The sequence below is a fragment of the Macaca fascicularis genome, chromosome 13 (assembly GCF_037993035.2).
Source record: "Macaca fascicularis isolate 582-1 chromosome 13, T2T-MFA8v1.1".
Taxonomy (NCBI): domain Eukaryota; kingdom Metazoa; phylum Chordata; class Mammalia; order Primates; family Cercopithecidae; genus Macaca; species Macaca fascicularis.
Genome location: NC_088387.1, coordinates 43,682,299 through 43,695,827, shown reverse-complemented (window position 1 = coordinate 43,695,827; position 13,529 = coordinate 43,682,299). Strand labels below are relative to the sequence as shown.

Genomic DNA, 13,529 nt, shown 5'->3' with positions numbered 1-13,529 from the left:
GTTTATAAATGCTTTCAGTTTTATTCTTTTGGTTCATTTAAAACACACACACACACACACACACACACACACACACACACACACGCAATCTTGGCAAAGGAAAAGACCTCTTTTCTCCTTCTGTCCTCAGCATTTTCTCTCCCCAATTCCCTCTTTACTGTATTCAACCAAAAAAACTGTTTATGTCTGATTCTGTCAGGAGTAAGTAGGTGACCTCTGGTCAAATTCAGTCATATGGGGTAAAAAACAATCACTGGCAGATACAAGGCAAGAGATTCAAATTAGAAATTATACGTGAAACTCTAGTTGAGTAACAAAGACATTTTTAAAGGTTTTATAAAAAGTTGCAGTATTTTAAAAATCCTGTTTATTATTAGGCTGTCTTTGTGTCTGTCCCTTCAAACATCCTTTATCCACTCCTCTATGATAAGGAATTTTGATCCTTATAGCCACACCAAATGCAGCTCCCTGACATCAACATTAGTTTGAAAACTGGTTGGCAGTAGGCCTGGGGCTTCTGTCTTCTTATTGTTTATGGATTTGGTTTCTCTTTCACATTACGAGAGGCATTTGTTTTTCTTTTTGAAAAAAGTATATGTATTTTAGATATTTTAAAAATATCTCTCCCACGTTTTACTATGAACCACGTGAAGGAGGTATTCTGTGATAATACCTAAAATGTGAAACTATCTTAATTGGTAACTCTGATTAATGTTTCTTATCAAGTACACATGTATTGTACATTTATCTATGGTAAGATAAATTGCTTGGACTTTGGTGTCTGATTTCTTCATTGCAAGATTTTCAAATGCCAAAAATATTTCATAAAGAAATGATTATGATTCACTCAGATTTTTATGCTTTACTGCATATACAGTTAAGTAATGCAAAATATTGATGGCAAAGAAGAATATTAACAGTCATTTTATGCTTTTTGTGTATTTTGTTTACCTATGGTTACATATCTAGAATTGTATTATAGATCATATTCTTAAGTGTCTTAGACAATGGATTATCACAGTTGATAAATTATCCCATTAAAATAAACTATTTGAATCTTTCATCGTTATACATCACAGCCACCAACTAAATAATTTTAATCTAATTTTGTAGGTTACATATTTTTAAGATTTAAGATAATTCCAAACCCCCCACCCCAGGATTTTATAGCACAGTAAAAACATGTTCTTTAAGATAAGCTTAATCTGTCTTTTTAATCTTCAACTATATTATTTAATATGTGGCTTTGTAAAAGTAACTTATAAATGTCTTTTCCAGTTTCTCCCCTATACCTACCTCAGGGTTGTGATGAACTTGTTAGTATGTTTCAAGAAAGTATCAGGCACATTCTAAGTGTTCAATAGGTATTTTTATTTGTTTATTTTTAGTTATTCTCAGGGTCAACTTTAATCCTAATGAAAAAAAAATAAGTTATGCCTACTTGATATAAGAGTTTTAAAATTTTATATTTATTAAATTTTCTTTTCTTAACCTGCCTTTCATATGATTACTTCCACTTTCTGACTTATTTTAAAAAGAGCTCATGAACTTGAGAAATCCTCAGAATGTCATAAAAATAACTACACCTAAAGATATTGCTACATTTTGATTTATTTGAGAGGGATTTGCTTACATAAGGGAAATAAACAAGATAGCTGAAGATCATGCATTAAACATTTTGGTATTCCCTTACAGTATACAGTGTATAAAAGAGACAATTAAAATGTAACAGAAAGACAATTACAAGTGAAAAATATGTGACGGAAACATTGCTTTTAAAGCATATAAAATGCAATGCTATTATGAATTAACTATCTCCAAAAATCTTGTTTTGCATTCAATTATAATTTAAGCATTTAAAATTATTTAAATTATTGTTCATACTGTTTTTATTGTTAACTACCAGAGTAACTTAAAATTATTGATCTTTTATCTAATACTTTTACATCCATTCATTATTTCATTGAGAATTTATGTTTGTTCTTTAACCATTATGAAGTTCCCATTTTTTCTAAAGGAGAAATGGAAGGTAATATTGTTGCAATGTCAAGTGATTATCTCATTTAAGAATGTGGTTGCAACAAGCTGAGTGAATATTTTGAATGTTGACTTTTCTACATTAGAATAAACTGGTTTTTTTTAAAATGCATATGTATGGAGTTATTCCAATATGTGTTGAATTAGAATTTGGGAGTAGAGCCCATGAATTGGAATCTTATGTCAGCCTCCCAGGTGCCTTTTCTGCACAATCACATTGAGAAGCACTAGGTCTATTCCAATCCATAAATGGAACAATAGATTGCTTCTGAGACATGGCATTACTATTATTATTATATTATTATTTTCCTAAAATATCCCACCACAGGACTATAGCTATTCATGAGTTTTCACTATTTTGGAGTGGGTTTTAATACATGCACAATCATTTAACACAAAATCAGAAGTTTAAATTGGAACCCATAACCCCACATTATTTTCAATAGATACTTATGCTAACGAAGAATATAAAAAGTTCACACTTCTTTTAGAATATTATCTGCCTCATGAGAGTCTGTACTTTGAAACATCACATTAATTGATAGTTCATTAATTATTTGGCATTTAAGATAGAGAGGGGCAGGATTGCATAGTGTCTCATCTCTATTTCAATTGGGAAATTAAATACCCCTAGTTCTTAAAATAGTAACTGTGTCATTCAATGTATGTGTGATTTTCTAAAAGATACAAAACTTCTTTAAATCTCACTTTACACATCTAGAAAAAGAGGAAAGTGATAATACTCTTATTTTAAGAAAGAGTGATTGATGTAATGCATGTAACCTAACAACAGAGCTTAAATAAGTAACTGCTGAGAAAGGACTCACATATAAATTTACATAGAAAGTGGTAGGTATTATGGAAAATACATGATTAAAAATAAACCTTACTATTTCTAAGGACTTCACAAAATATTTGGGTAAAAATATGTAACAAAGTTTAAAGACAAAAGTAAAACACTGGGCCAGGCGCGGTGGCTCACGCCTGTAATCCCAGCACTTTGGGAGGCCAAGGGGGGCGAATCACGAGGTCAGGAGATAGAGACGATCCTGGCTAACACGGTGAAACCCCGTCTCTACTAAAAATACACAAAACGAGCACAGCGTGGTGGCAGAACAAAACTTCTGTGACTTTGTGTTAGACTAAAATTTCTATGATGTAACTACAAAAATACAATCCATAAAATGACATATTGGTAAATTGGATTTCAAATTAAAATATTTTCCTCTTCAAATCAGACTGTAAAAGAATTAAAACCCACAGATTGGTTGAAAATATTTGCAAGTTATATTATATCTCATAACAGCATATGAAGAATTGTCAAAACCCAGTAAGAAAACAACCCTACTAAAAATAGTACACTGGGCCGGGCATGGTGGCTCAGGCCTATAATCCCAGCACTTTGGGAGGCTGAGGCGGGTGGATCACAAGGTCAGGAGATCAAAACCATACTGGCTAACATTGTGAAACCCCCTCTCTACTAAAAAAATACGAAAAAAATTAGCCAAGCGTGGTGGCCGGCGCCTGTAGTCCCAGCTACTCAGGAGGCTGAGGCAGGAGAATGGTGTGAACCCAGGAGGTGGAGCTTACAGTGAGCCCACATTGCGCCACTGCTCTCTAGCCTGGGCAACATAGCGAGACTGCATCTCTGGGGGCCTGCGGGGAACAACACTGTTTGATATAAGTAGTTATTGATCATGTGATCCACAGAGAAACACTGTGAGGGATTCCATGTGCAACTGAATCAAGGCCAGGCCAGGGAGGTGGACACAGAAACCTAAGATCATTTTAGTATCATTCTAAGAATGTTCCTTTTCAGATCCAGGAAGCTTTCTATTTTACCATGGGCTTACAAATAATTGTAGCAAATAAGCATGACCATGATTCTGTTGTTTAAAAATTTCAAAGCTGTTAGGGAGCTGAATGTTTTTTAATGGGATATAGTGTTATAAGATTTCAGTACTTTTGTCAGCAACTCTTCAGCCATTGAGTATTTCTTAATGAACTAACCATTAGGAACACAAAAATGTTTTCTTCTTACTTTAAGGGTTGCATTCTGCAACTAGGCAGGCATAATCATGTTTGGGCACATTGATTATGCGTTTTTGTAGTGAAGCTTGAGTCAATTAAAGACCAGAATTTTATAGCAAGCAATGATAATCTCTCTTTTAAAGCATGTTTTCTGAAAATCAGAAGGAAGAGGAGGGAGAGAATAAGGAGGAAGGAGAGGGAGAGAAAGAGAGAGAGAGGGTAAATTAAAATTAAAATAAGTTATGCTAGCAATATTAGCCACTATGCGATATCCTTTAGGTCTTGCCCTCTCTAAACCAAACAATTAACACAATTAAAACCATCATACATATTTCTCTCTAAATATATACTATAATTAGAAAGAAATATAACTATAGTATGGAACATAACATTTAAATTCTGGTTAAAACATAATTTACTTCTGGAAAGTCTACAGCAGCCTATTAAAATGGAGAAGGAAGTTTTAGGGGTACCCACTCCTTTGCTAATGCTCTATTTCACCGTATATTGATTATGAGGGTCAAAATAGTGAGTTATATCTTCAGGTTGCATGTGGCTTTTCTGGATCTTTTTGTTTCATCTTACGCTTCCTCTACTTTATTTATTTTCCACTCTTGGCATTAGGCATTCCCTAGATACTCATTATGCCACTAAGAAAAATGAATATAATTGAGAAATGAAGTTAGAATCTGCAGCTGCTTCCTTCTCATCTATCAACTCTACCCTCTACTTCTGTACATGGCCAAAGAGCTTAATTTGTCATGATTCTCGAGTTCTCCAGCAACCCAATGAACCTTACATAATATACTAATCTAACTAAATATATTTATGACATCTTTGTCTTTTAAGTAACACGTTGGATTATAAAGTTACATAGGAACATAAACTCATGATACAACAGGAGAAATAGAAAAAAAAAAACCTGCAAACAAAGATTCCTGTATATTATCTCTTCACATCATTTTTGCTCTCAATATAGTTTTAAAAAATTACTCAAATGCCAAGCTTCTGAGTGACAATTCATAGTATAAATGAGTAGTTACATGATTTTTTTTGTGAAATTAATCACATTTTTCCTAAATAGTGTTGACAGATAAAATGCAGAGTGCCTAGGTAAATTTGAACTTCAGATAAAACAATGAATAATTGTTTTCATATAAGAATATCCCAGTTATTATACGGAACATAAGTCTCAAACATATTTCTTATCTATCTGATATTCAAATTTTACGGGGTGTCCAATGTTTGTTTATGTTCTGGAATCCCTTAATAGGGGTTAGCTAAAATAATGTGTTTTCTCTACTTTAGGGAAATGAAATTAGTTCTCTCTCTCCTACCAGGTGTTGTTTCTGGACCATTTTCCTCCTCTCCAAAATCAATAAATAAGAGAGAGAGAAGAAAAATCACTTTAAATACATTTCCTTTAGGCACACCTATTTTCTTCCCCCTAGTAAAATATAATCTTCTGACCTCTGACAATCGTTTTAAATTCAAAACCTTATAATCTTACCACATTTCATTCTTCAGTCTGGTCGCTTGCCGTACAACCTCAGTTTTCTGATGAGTTCAAGGAAATTTATTATTTGCAGAGTGGTTTCGAGTGATGTCTTTCAAAATGAGGGTTTTGAAACTGGGGTTGTATTATTTTTAGTTTACAACAGCAATTTTGCAAGTAACTATATTCTCATAGGATTTTCAAGAGAGTATGTCATCAAACTTTTGGATATTGCCCATTTGATAAGTGAAAAATATCCCTTAGTATTTTTGTTAGCATTACATTAAATTTGTAAATGAACAAAGACAGAAATTAGATATTTTGGCCTTTTGTCTTCTATTTTGAAATAAAGATTTTCTACCTATGTAATCCTGTGAAAAAATATTCCCTTCCTCTCTCTCTCTATGTATATATACACACATTCACACATATACACATATATATCAATACTTTTTCTCTATGAAGGTTTTTAAAAAATTTTTTCTTTTACCTTTGTACTATTATCTCAAGGATAATATAAGTGTTTTATCTTTTACTTTTGATGAGAAATCCATTTTCCACTGCTATTCCATTAAGAGTAATATTAAAATTAACTAGTAGCCTCTTATTCCCTTTCCCTGCCCTTACCTCCAACAACTCATTTAAGATCTTGTTATTTTTAGTTAATACTTCTTTAAGGCTCTTAGAGGGCTCACTTAACTTTGTATGTGTGATTTTCATACCTCACACCATTTTTTATACATACATTAGGAAAGAATATATCCATTATATACTGCTCTGTCTCCCTGTTGGCCATTACATTGCCTTGATTCTATAAATTCTATAAAATGTATTTAACGTGCACCACCATTATTTTAATCTCTCATCATTATTGTGTTTGTCCGAAGGTTCTAGCTGATTCTTAAGAAAAGTTTCACTTTTATGTTATCTGAGTTATCTTATGTTAGTAACAGTTCTTCCCAGGCTTTATATTTGAAGTCATGTTTTACCGAGTATAAATCTTTGTACAATTATAACCCTTGACTATATCACATATTTATATTTTCTGTTGTTCACTGAAATTGGACATTTCTGTCAAAATTGTCTGTTGAATCCTCAATTTTCTTTTTCTTATAAGTGACATTGTCTTTATTTGGACACTCATAATTTTTTTTTTTTCATTCTCTTTCAATCACAAATGTGATTACTAGAATATATTTCAAGGCTGGCTAATCTGCTTTTATTTTGCAGGTAAGCGGTGTGCCCTCTCAGTATGTAGCTTTAAGTGTGGTTAAATTTATTTTAGGAATAATAAGACAGTAGTAATAAACTCATTTACAATAACACTGATTTTATTACATTATACTGATATTTATACTGTTTCATTGCTTTGATTTTTTTTATTTGATGAATCAGAGTATACACCTAGATTTCCTAAAGTTCTTTGAACTTATTTTGTAAAATTAGAAACTATTTTTACTAGTTTGCAGAGTTGTATTTGAGCATGCTTTCATTTACTGTTGGATCATTATGTTGATTCTTACAATAATGCAGAGTAAACGTATGAGAGATTTAAACACAGTCCTTTATGGTCGCACAATTTTTATACGTAAGTTTTGTACCTTTAGTAGGGAAAGACATATCAGAGTAGTCTTTCTGTGTGCATAATTTGACAATTCTTTCTTCTCTTCTTTTTGTAAAATGACAAAATGTTCCCTCCTACTCTCTGAAATTTGCCTCCACTGTTTTCTTGTTGCACTTTAACTGCACTTCCCCTTTTCTTTGTCCTTGTTCTGATATATTTCTTTATTGTAGAAAGGATATTTAAATGATTGGTTTTGAAAGTTTCTTAGACTCAGATTTCTTGAGCATTTTCAAACCGTATCATAGTCAACCTCATATCCTCTGATGTGAATTTAAAGATCTGTGGTTTTACTGCTGCTCCCAGACAGACCCTCCATGTTTTGTGGTAAGTACCTGCTAATAACTCCAGGTATTATGATTCTTCTCATTGTCTTCAACTTCTGCCACATGTTTTTCTTACAGTAAGCAGGTCTTACAGCTATTTTTATTCTATGCTTGTGTTTTGTAACATGGAATGTCTTCATATATATTTTGAAATTATTATCACAATCAAGGTAATTAACATATCTATCACATCACATACTTTGTTTACTTTTTGTAAACATATACTTGTTAAGATCTACTCTGTCAGCAAATTTCAAGTACATGATACATATTAACTATGGTCACCATGTTACATGGTAAACCCCAAAAACTTATTTCTCTTGTCTATCTGAAAGTTTGTACCACCTGGCCAACATCTCCCCATTTCACTCCCTTGCCCCCAATCCCTGGAAACTACCATTGCTTTCTGTTTCTATGAGTTTCTCTCTGCTAGAATTTACATATGAGTGAAATAATGCAGTATGAGATTTATCTTTTGGTGTGTGGCTTATTTAATTAACATAATGTTCTCTAGGTGTATTCATGTTGTTGCAAATACAGACACACACACACACACATACACACACACATACATTTTCTTTATCTATGTTTCCTTTGATGGACCCTTAGGTTGATTGGACAAGAGTGGGCATCCTTGTCTTGTTTCTGATCTTGGAGAAAATCCTTTCAACTTTTCATCATTGAGTGTAATGTTATCTATGGATTTGTCATATATGGTCTTTATTGTGTTGAGGTATATTCCTTTTACTCCTAATTTGTTGAGTTTTATAATAAAAAGATATGAAGTTTTAAAATGCTTTTTCTGCATCCACTGAGATAATCCTATTATTTTTCCCTTCATTCTCTAAACGTGATATATCACATTTATTTATTTGCATATGTCCAATCTTCCTTACCACAAGGGGATAAATCCTAGTTGATCATGGTGTTTGATCTTTCTAATGTGCTACTTAATTCAGATTTATAAAAATTTGTTGAGAATGTTTGCATCAATGATAACAGAGATGTTATCCTGTAGTTTGCTTTTCTTGTGGTGTCCTTGTTTGGCTTTTGTGACAGAGTAATGGCGATCTTCTAAAATGACTTTAGTAGTTTTTCCTCCTCTTGAGGTTTTTGGAAGTGTTTGAGAATAGGTATTACTTGTTACTTAAATGTTTAGTAGAATTCAGCATTGAAGCTATCAGGTTCTGAGGGTTTTTTTGGTAGTTGTGAGGTTTCTGATTACTGATTTAATATCCTCACTCGTTATTGAACTGTTTAGATTTTCTATGTCTTCATTGTTCAGTCTTGGCAGGGTGCATATTTCTTGAAATTTATTTCTTGCTTCTGGGTTATCCTATTTGCCCACATATAATTCTCATCAGCAGTGTCTTAAATTATTTGTATTTCTTTTACATGAGTTGTAATGTCTCTTCTTTGATTAATAATTCTATTGACTCAAGTCCTCTCTCTTTTTGTCTTGGTGTGTCAAGCTCAAATTTGTCAATTTTGTTTATCTTTTCAAAAAACCAACTGAGTTATGTTGATTATTTATATTTTTTCTACTTCCAATTTTATTTGTATTTTCCCTGATATTTGTTATTTCTTTTATTCTGCTAACTCCTGACTTAATTTTTTAAGTTGCTTCTTGGAGGTTTAAAGTTAGATTGTTTATTTGAGATCCTTCCTTTTTCTTAATGTGAGAATATATCACTCTAAAGTTCCTTCTTATAACTACTTTTGCTGCATTTGATATGTTGTGATTCCATTTTCATTTCTATCAATAATTTTTAAAATTTTGCTTTGATTTCCTCTATAACCCACTGGTTGTTCAATAATATGTTGTTTATTTTTCACATACTTATAAATTTTTAATTTTTTCACCTGTTACTGATTCTAGTTTCCTTGCACTGTGGTTGGTAGAGATATTTGATATGATTCTGATATTCTTAAGTTTATTGGGACTTGTTCTAGTGCCTAACATATGATGTATCACGGAGGTTGTTACATACTTGCTTAAGAAGAATGTGTCTTCTGCTGCTGTTGTCCCCAGGTTTTCTGTGGTAGGCCTGATGCTGCGTTTACAATGAAATCATATACTCAATTCACTCTCCTTTATTTATGCAAAGGATATCTCTCTCCATACTGTGCTTTCCAGGCTTGTGAGAGGAATGATGTAGATAATTTGAAACTGTCCTTTCTAACATTTATAATACATCAATTTTAATTTCCATGTTAATCTTAACTACTGTAACATCTTATCTGCATCCTTTTGTTCTGTGAAAGTATTTTTGTGGATGGATAATTGTTCAAACTGATGTTTCTGTGAGGAGATAATTGCTGAAAAGTTTTAATCCACCATTTTGCTGGCATCACTCTCCTGCCAATTTTGTTTTAGATATTGTCTATTAGTATCAGTTTTTTATTCTATTTACTCAATTATCTTTAGATACAATTTAAAAATCCAATAAAATTATTTACATTTTCCCACAGTTATAACATTTTTGTGTTCTTCATTTACTTTCATAAATTTTGATTTTTATAAGGTGTCATAATTTTCTGCCAGATGAAGTGCCTTTAACAATACTTATAGTATATACCTTCTGTCAGTAAATACCCACTTTTTGTTTATATAAAAATGAATTATTTGTCTTTATGTTTAAAAGTTATTTCACTGGGAATGTAATTCTAGGTTGAGACTTATTTTTTCCCCCCGTACTTTAGAGATTATCCAGGATTTACTTCTCTGACTTGCATAGTTTCTGAGGAAAAGTCTGCTCTCATTTTAATCCTAGTTAGATAATATGTGATATTTTGTTTTTCTCTAGCTGCCTTCAAGGTTTTCTTTATATCTTCAGTCTTCAGAAATTAGACTATAACACAGTAGGTTATTATTATCATTTTATCCGACTGGTGTTTCTCTGAGCTTCAGGCACACTTAGGTTTTTTACTTTCATGAAACCTGCAAAATTATAATTCTTTCAAATTGATTATGTATTTCTCTCTCTTTTACTCACTTTGCACTGCTTTCAGTATTTCAATTACGTGTATGTATCATACAGACCATTTATATTCTTAAATATTGTACAGAGCATTTATATTCTTACATAGGTGCTGGATACTTTGTTCTTTTTTCACTTGTGCTACAATTTGGAGAATTTATATTTGTTTATCTTCACGTCAACTGGTATACTAGTCTTCTTTGTCAGTTCTGGTAATAATCCCATCAAAGGAATTCTTCACCTTTGATAATTGTGTTTTTCATTTCTGCCATTTCAGTTTTACTCTGTTTTATAGTTCTGAAATTCCTAGTGTCTTCCAAATATGTTGTCTTATTTATCAAGATTATTTAACACATTTTTCATAGTTATTTTTGTTTTCATTCTGATAGAACATCTGATAGACATCTCTGTGTCTCTTTTCGTTCTATGATATCTGTTAATAATAGGTTGTAGTTCTTTTGCATTTGTGAATAGCCTTATTTCCATTTTAATTCTAAACATTGTGTGCAAAAGAACAGATACTGGAAATAATATTTCTGTTTAACATGTGTTTTCTTCTGTCTGAATATCAGTGTTGGAGTGGAATCTTGTAAATCTGTAGCTGATTTGGAATTGGTTTATTTTGTATAGTCACTAATCATTATCTGTGGTAGTTATGTTCTGAAATGTTTCCAGACACTGAACCATTGCTTCTAGGAAAAATACAGATCTAAGTTCCTGAGCGCTTCTGGTTACAATACTTTTATTAACCAATCAATATATAACTTTGTTTTGTTTGTTTCCCTGTGTAAAGACAACTTGTTTAATATAACAAAGAGAATCTAACATAGGCATTTTCCCTGTAAGGCACATCCTAGCCTTCTTGTGCTTCCAAACACTAAACACTTTAGCACAATACTTACGGGCCAAAATAAAAATAAGAATAAAAAAACTGTGTTATTAAGTAATCCTTGGAAAGGATGCATTTACAATATAAGGTCTGCAACAAGAAAGCAGAATAGTTCCCTCTTCGACCTCATCTGGGAATGTGTGCATCAAGAAACTTAAATTTTTCACTCCTCTGTGCATTCACAAATAACTATAAAAGTGCTACAAGCATGGACTTTGAAATGACAAATAAATTTTAGCGGCAGGTGAATTTGCAAATAATCCACAAATAGTGAGGATTGACTATGTTTGTGTAGTGACTTTCAATGTACCATATGCTTCAAGGTCATGAATTTGCAAACAAAGAAGCCACAAATAGTGAGGATTGACTATGTTAGTGTGCTGACTTTCAATGTACCATTTGCTTCAAGGTCATTGTGTGAAGAGTAGTAACTTCAATAAAAAGGGGTTAGGTTGCTTACTTGCGCTCGATATGAGGCCTAGAGGGCTTGAAGAGTTCTTCTCAGTACCCCAATTCATCCTCAGATCAGCGGACTACGCACACCTGTATCACAAAAGACATCTCTCTTCTCCATTGGTGCGTGTTACTTGATTCAATATTCATAGTGAGTTCATAGGAGTTCCTCAGTTCTCTTTTCTTTAGACTCAGTCTTAGGTAGGCACTGTGTAACCATAACTTGGAAACAACACTTATATAACACTCCTGCCTATTTCTCAGGGGAAAAAAAATGCTTATTATTAATTATAAGCTGTAAATCAAGGCTATAAAAGATTTTCTATAAATAATCAGATCGTAAGTATTTTAAGCTTTTAGTCACATATGCTAATTTAACAATTATAAAATGTAAAAAAGCATTCTTAGCTCACAGACTTGCCAAAAATAGACTGAGAGATGGAATGAGCTCCAGACTCTAGCCAGCATACTGCTACTTAGCACAGGTTGTTTTCCTGTGCTTCCTACCTGTGGCAGGATAACTCTGCCTTGAATCAGCAGGGATTTGGAGATACGAGCAAGCATGTTTCTGCTACACAAGCAGCAGAGTCTTATAATCTAGTGTCAATAAAACGTTCTGATGGAGTGAGTACATTTTCTACCCTTCCTCAAAGGCAGCACACAATTAATTGGTATCAGGTAGGGGGCAAGGGCACAGGCAGGTTTTATGCCTATAAACCAGTTATTTCTTCATCTTACCTACAATCTTCACCTTACATACAAGCGAATTATGGATGTATGTTTTCGAAGTATATTGCCTCTACCCTCAAACATTGGAAAGTCCTGAATATCAGTACCATGAAGGGAGTCTTAGATCTCTTTTCTTGCACCTGTGTCTTTCAGGAGGATGCTACGAAAGCCTATGGAAATTTCTGGCAGGTAGATGCATGCTGTCCTGTGTCTGGGACACATAGAAATTCTAAATTGCGATGTTAGACTTTGCCCAGTTTTTGAAAAGTTTTTTTTTAACATTTCTGTTCCTTTTTCTTACCTACTTTTAAGGCTTCCACTTGTTTTCTCCCATGCTTTACCCAAGTTAAAAATAAATACTATGATTTGTCTCTCCTTAGAGTAACTTCCATTGTTGTATATTCACATAGATGTTATTGGCTTTTTCCCTACAAACATATTGAACATTATGAAGGTATGATTTCTGGAATGCTAACTGTGTTGGATTCAGTAACATTCTCTCCAGAATAAGCACACTTCTTTTGTCACACCAAGAATTAAAGAGGTTGTGGACACTATTCTACTTCTATGCCTGTAAGAATAACAATCAAACCTATTTTATATCTTTACTATATGTTACAAGAGGGATGTGTCCATGAACCCTCACCATGACATAGTCTTTAAAGCAGGGCCTCACCACTTTATTCATCACCCAAATATCTTTTCTTTTTGTACTACTTATTCTGTTTTACTTCTTTCTTTTAAAAATTCAGTTATTAAAAATTCATTTATGTTAATCTATTTTACACATTTTATTTTTTTATTATATTTATTGTTTATTTTATTTAAAATTCATTTTTCACTTCTTATTTTTCTTTCTGTACCAATTTTCTGTAACGTGTCTTCTTGGCCCACCCCAGGATTAAAAGGAGTAGTTAATTTAATGGAGGTATGCGAACACATTTGGCATATGCAGCCCAGTATTAGA

General features: G+C 32.7%; 2 long non-coding RNA genes across 2 annotated transcripts in view; one reads left to right on the top strand and one right to left on the bottom strand.

The window, feature by feature from the left end:
* The window catches only part of LOC123568352 (uncharacterized), a 553,309-nt gene that overhangs the window by 368,055 nt on the left and 171,725 nt on the right, over positions 1-13,529 (bottom strand). The window lies entirely within an intron of this gene.
* The window catches only part of LOC135966955 (uncharacterized), a 50,960-nt gene that overhangs the window by 36,963 nt on the left and 468 nt on the right, over positions 1-13,529 (top strand). The window lies entirely within an intron of this gene.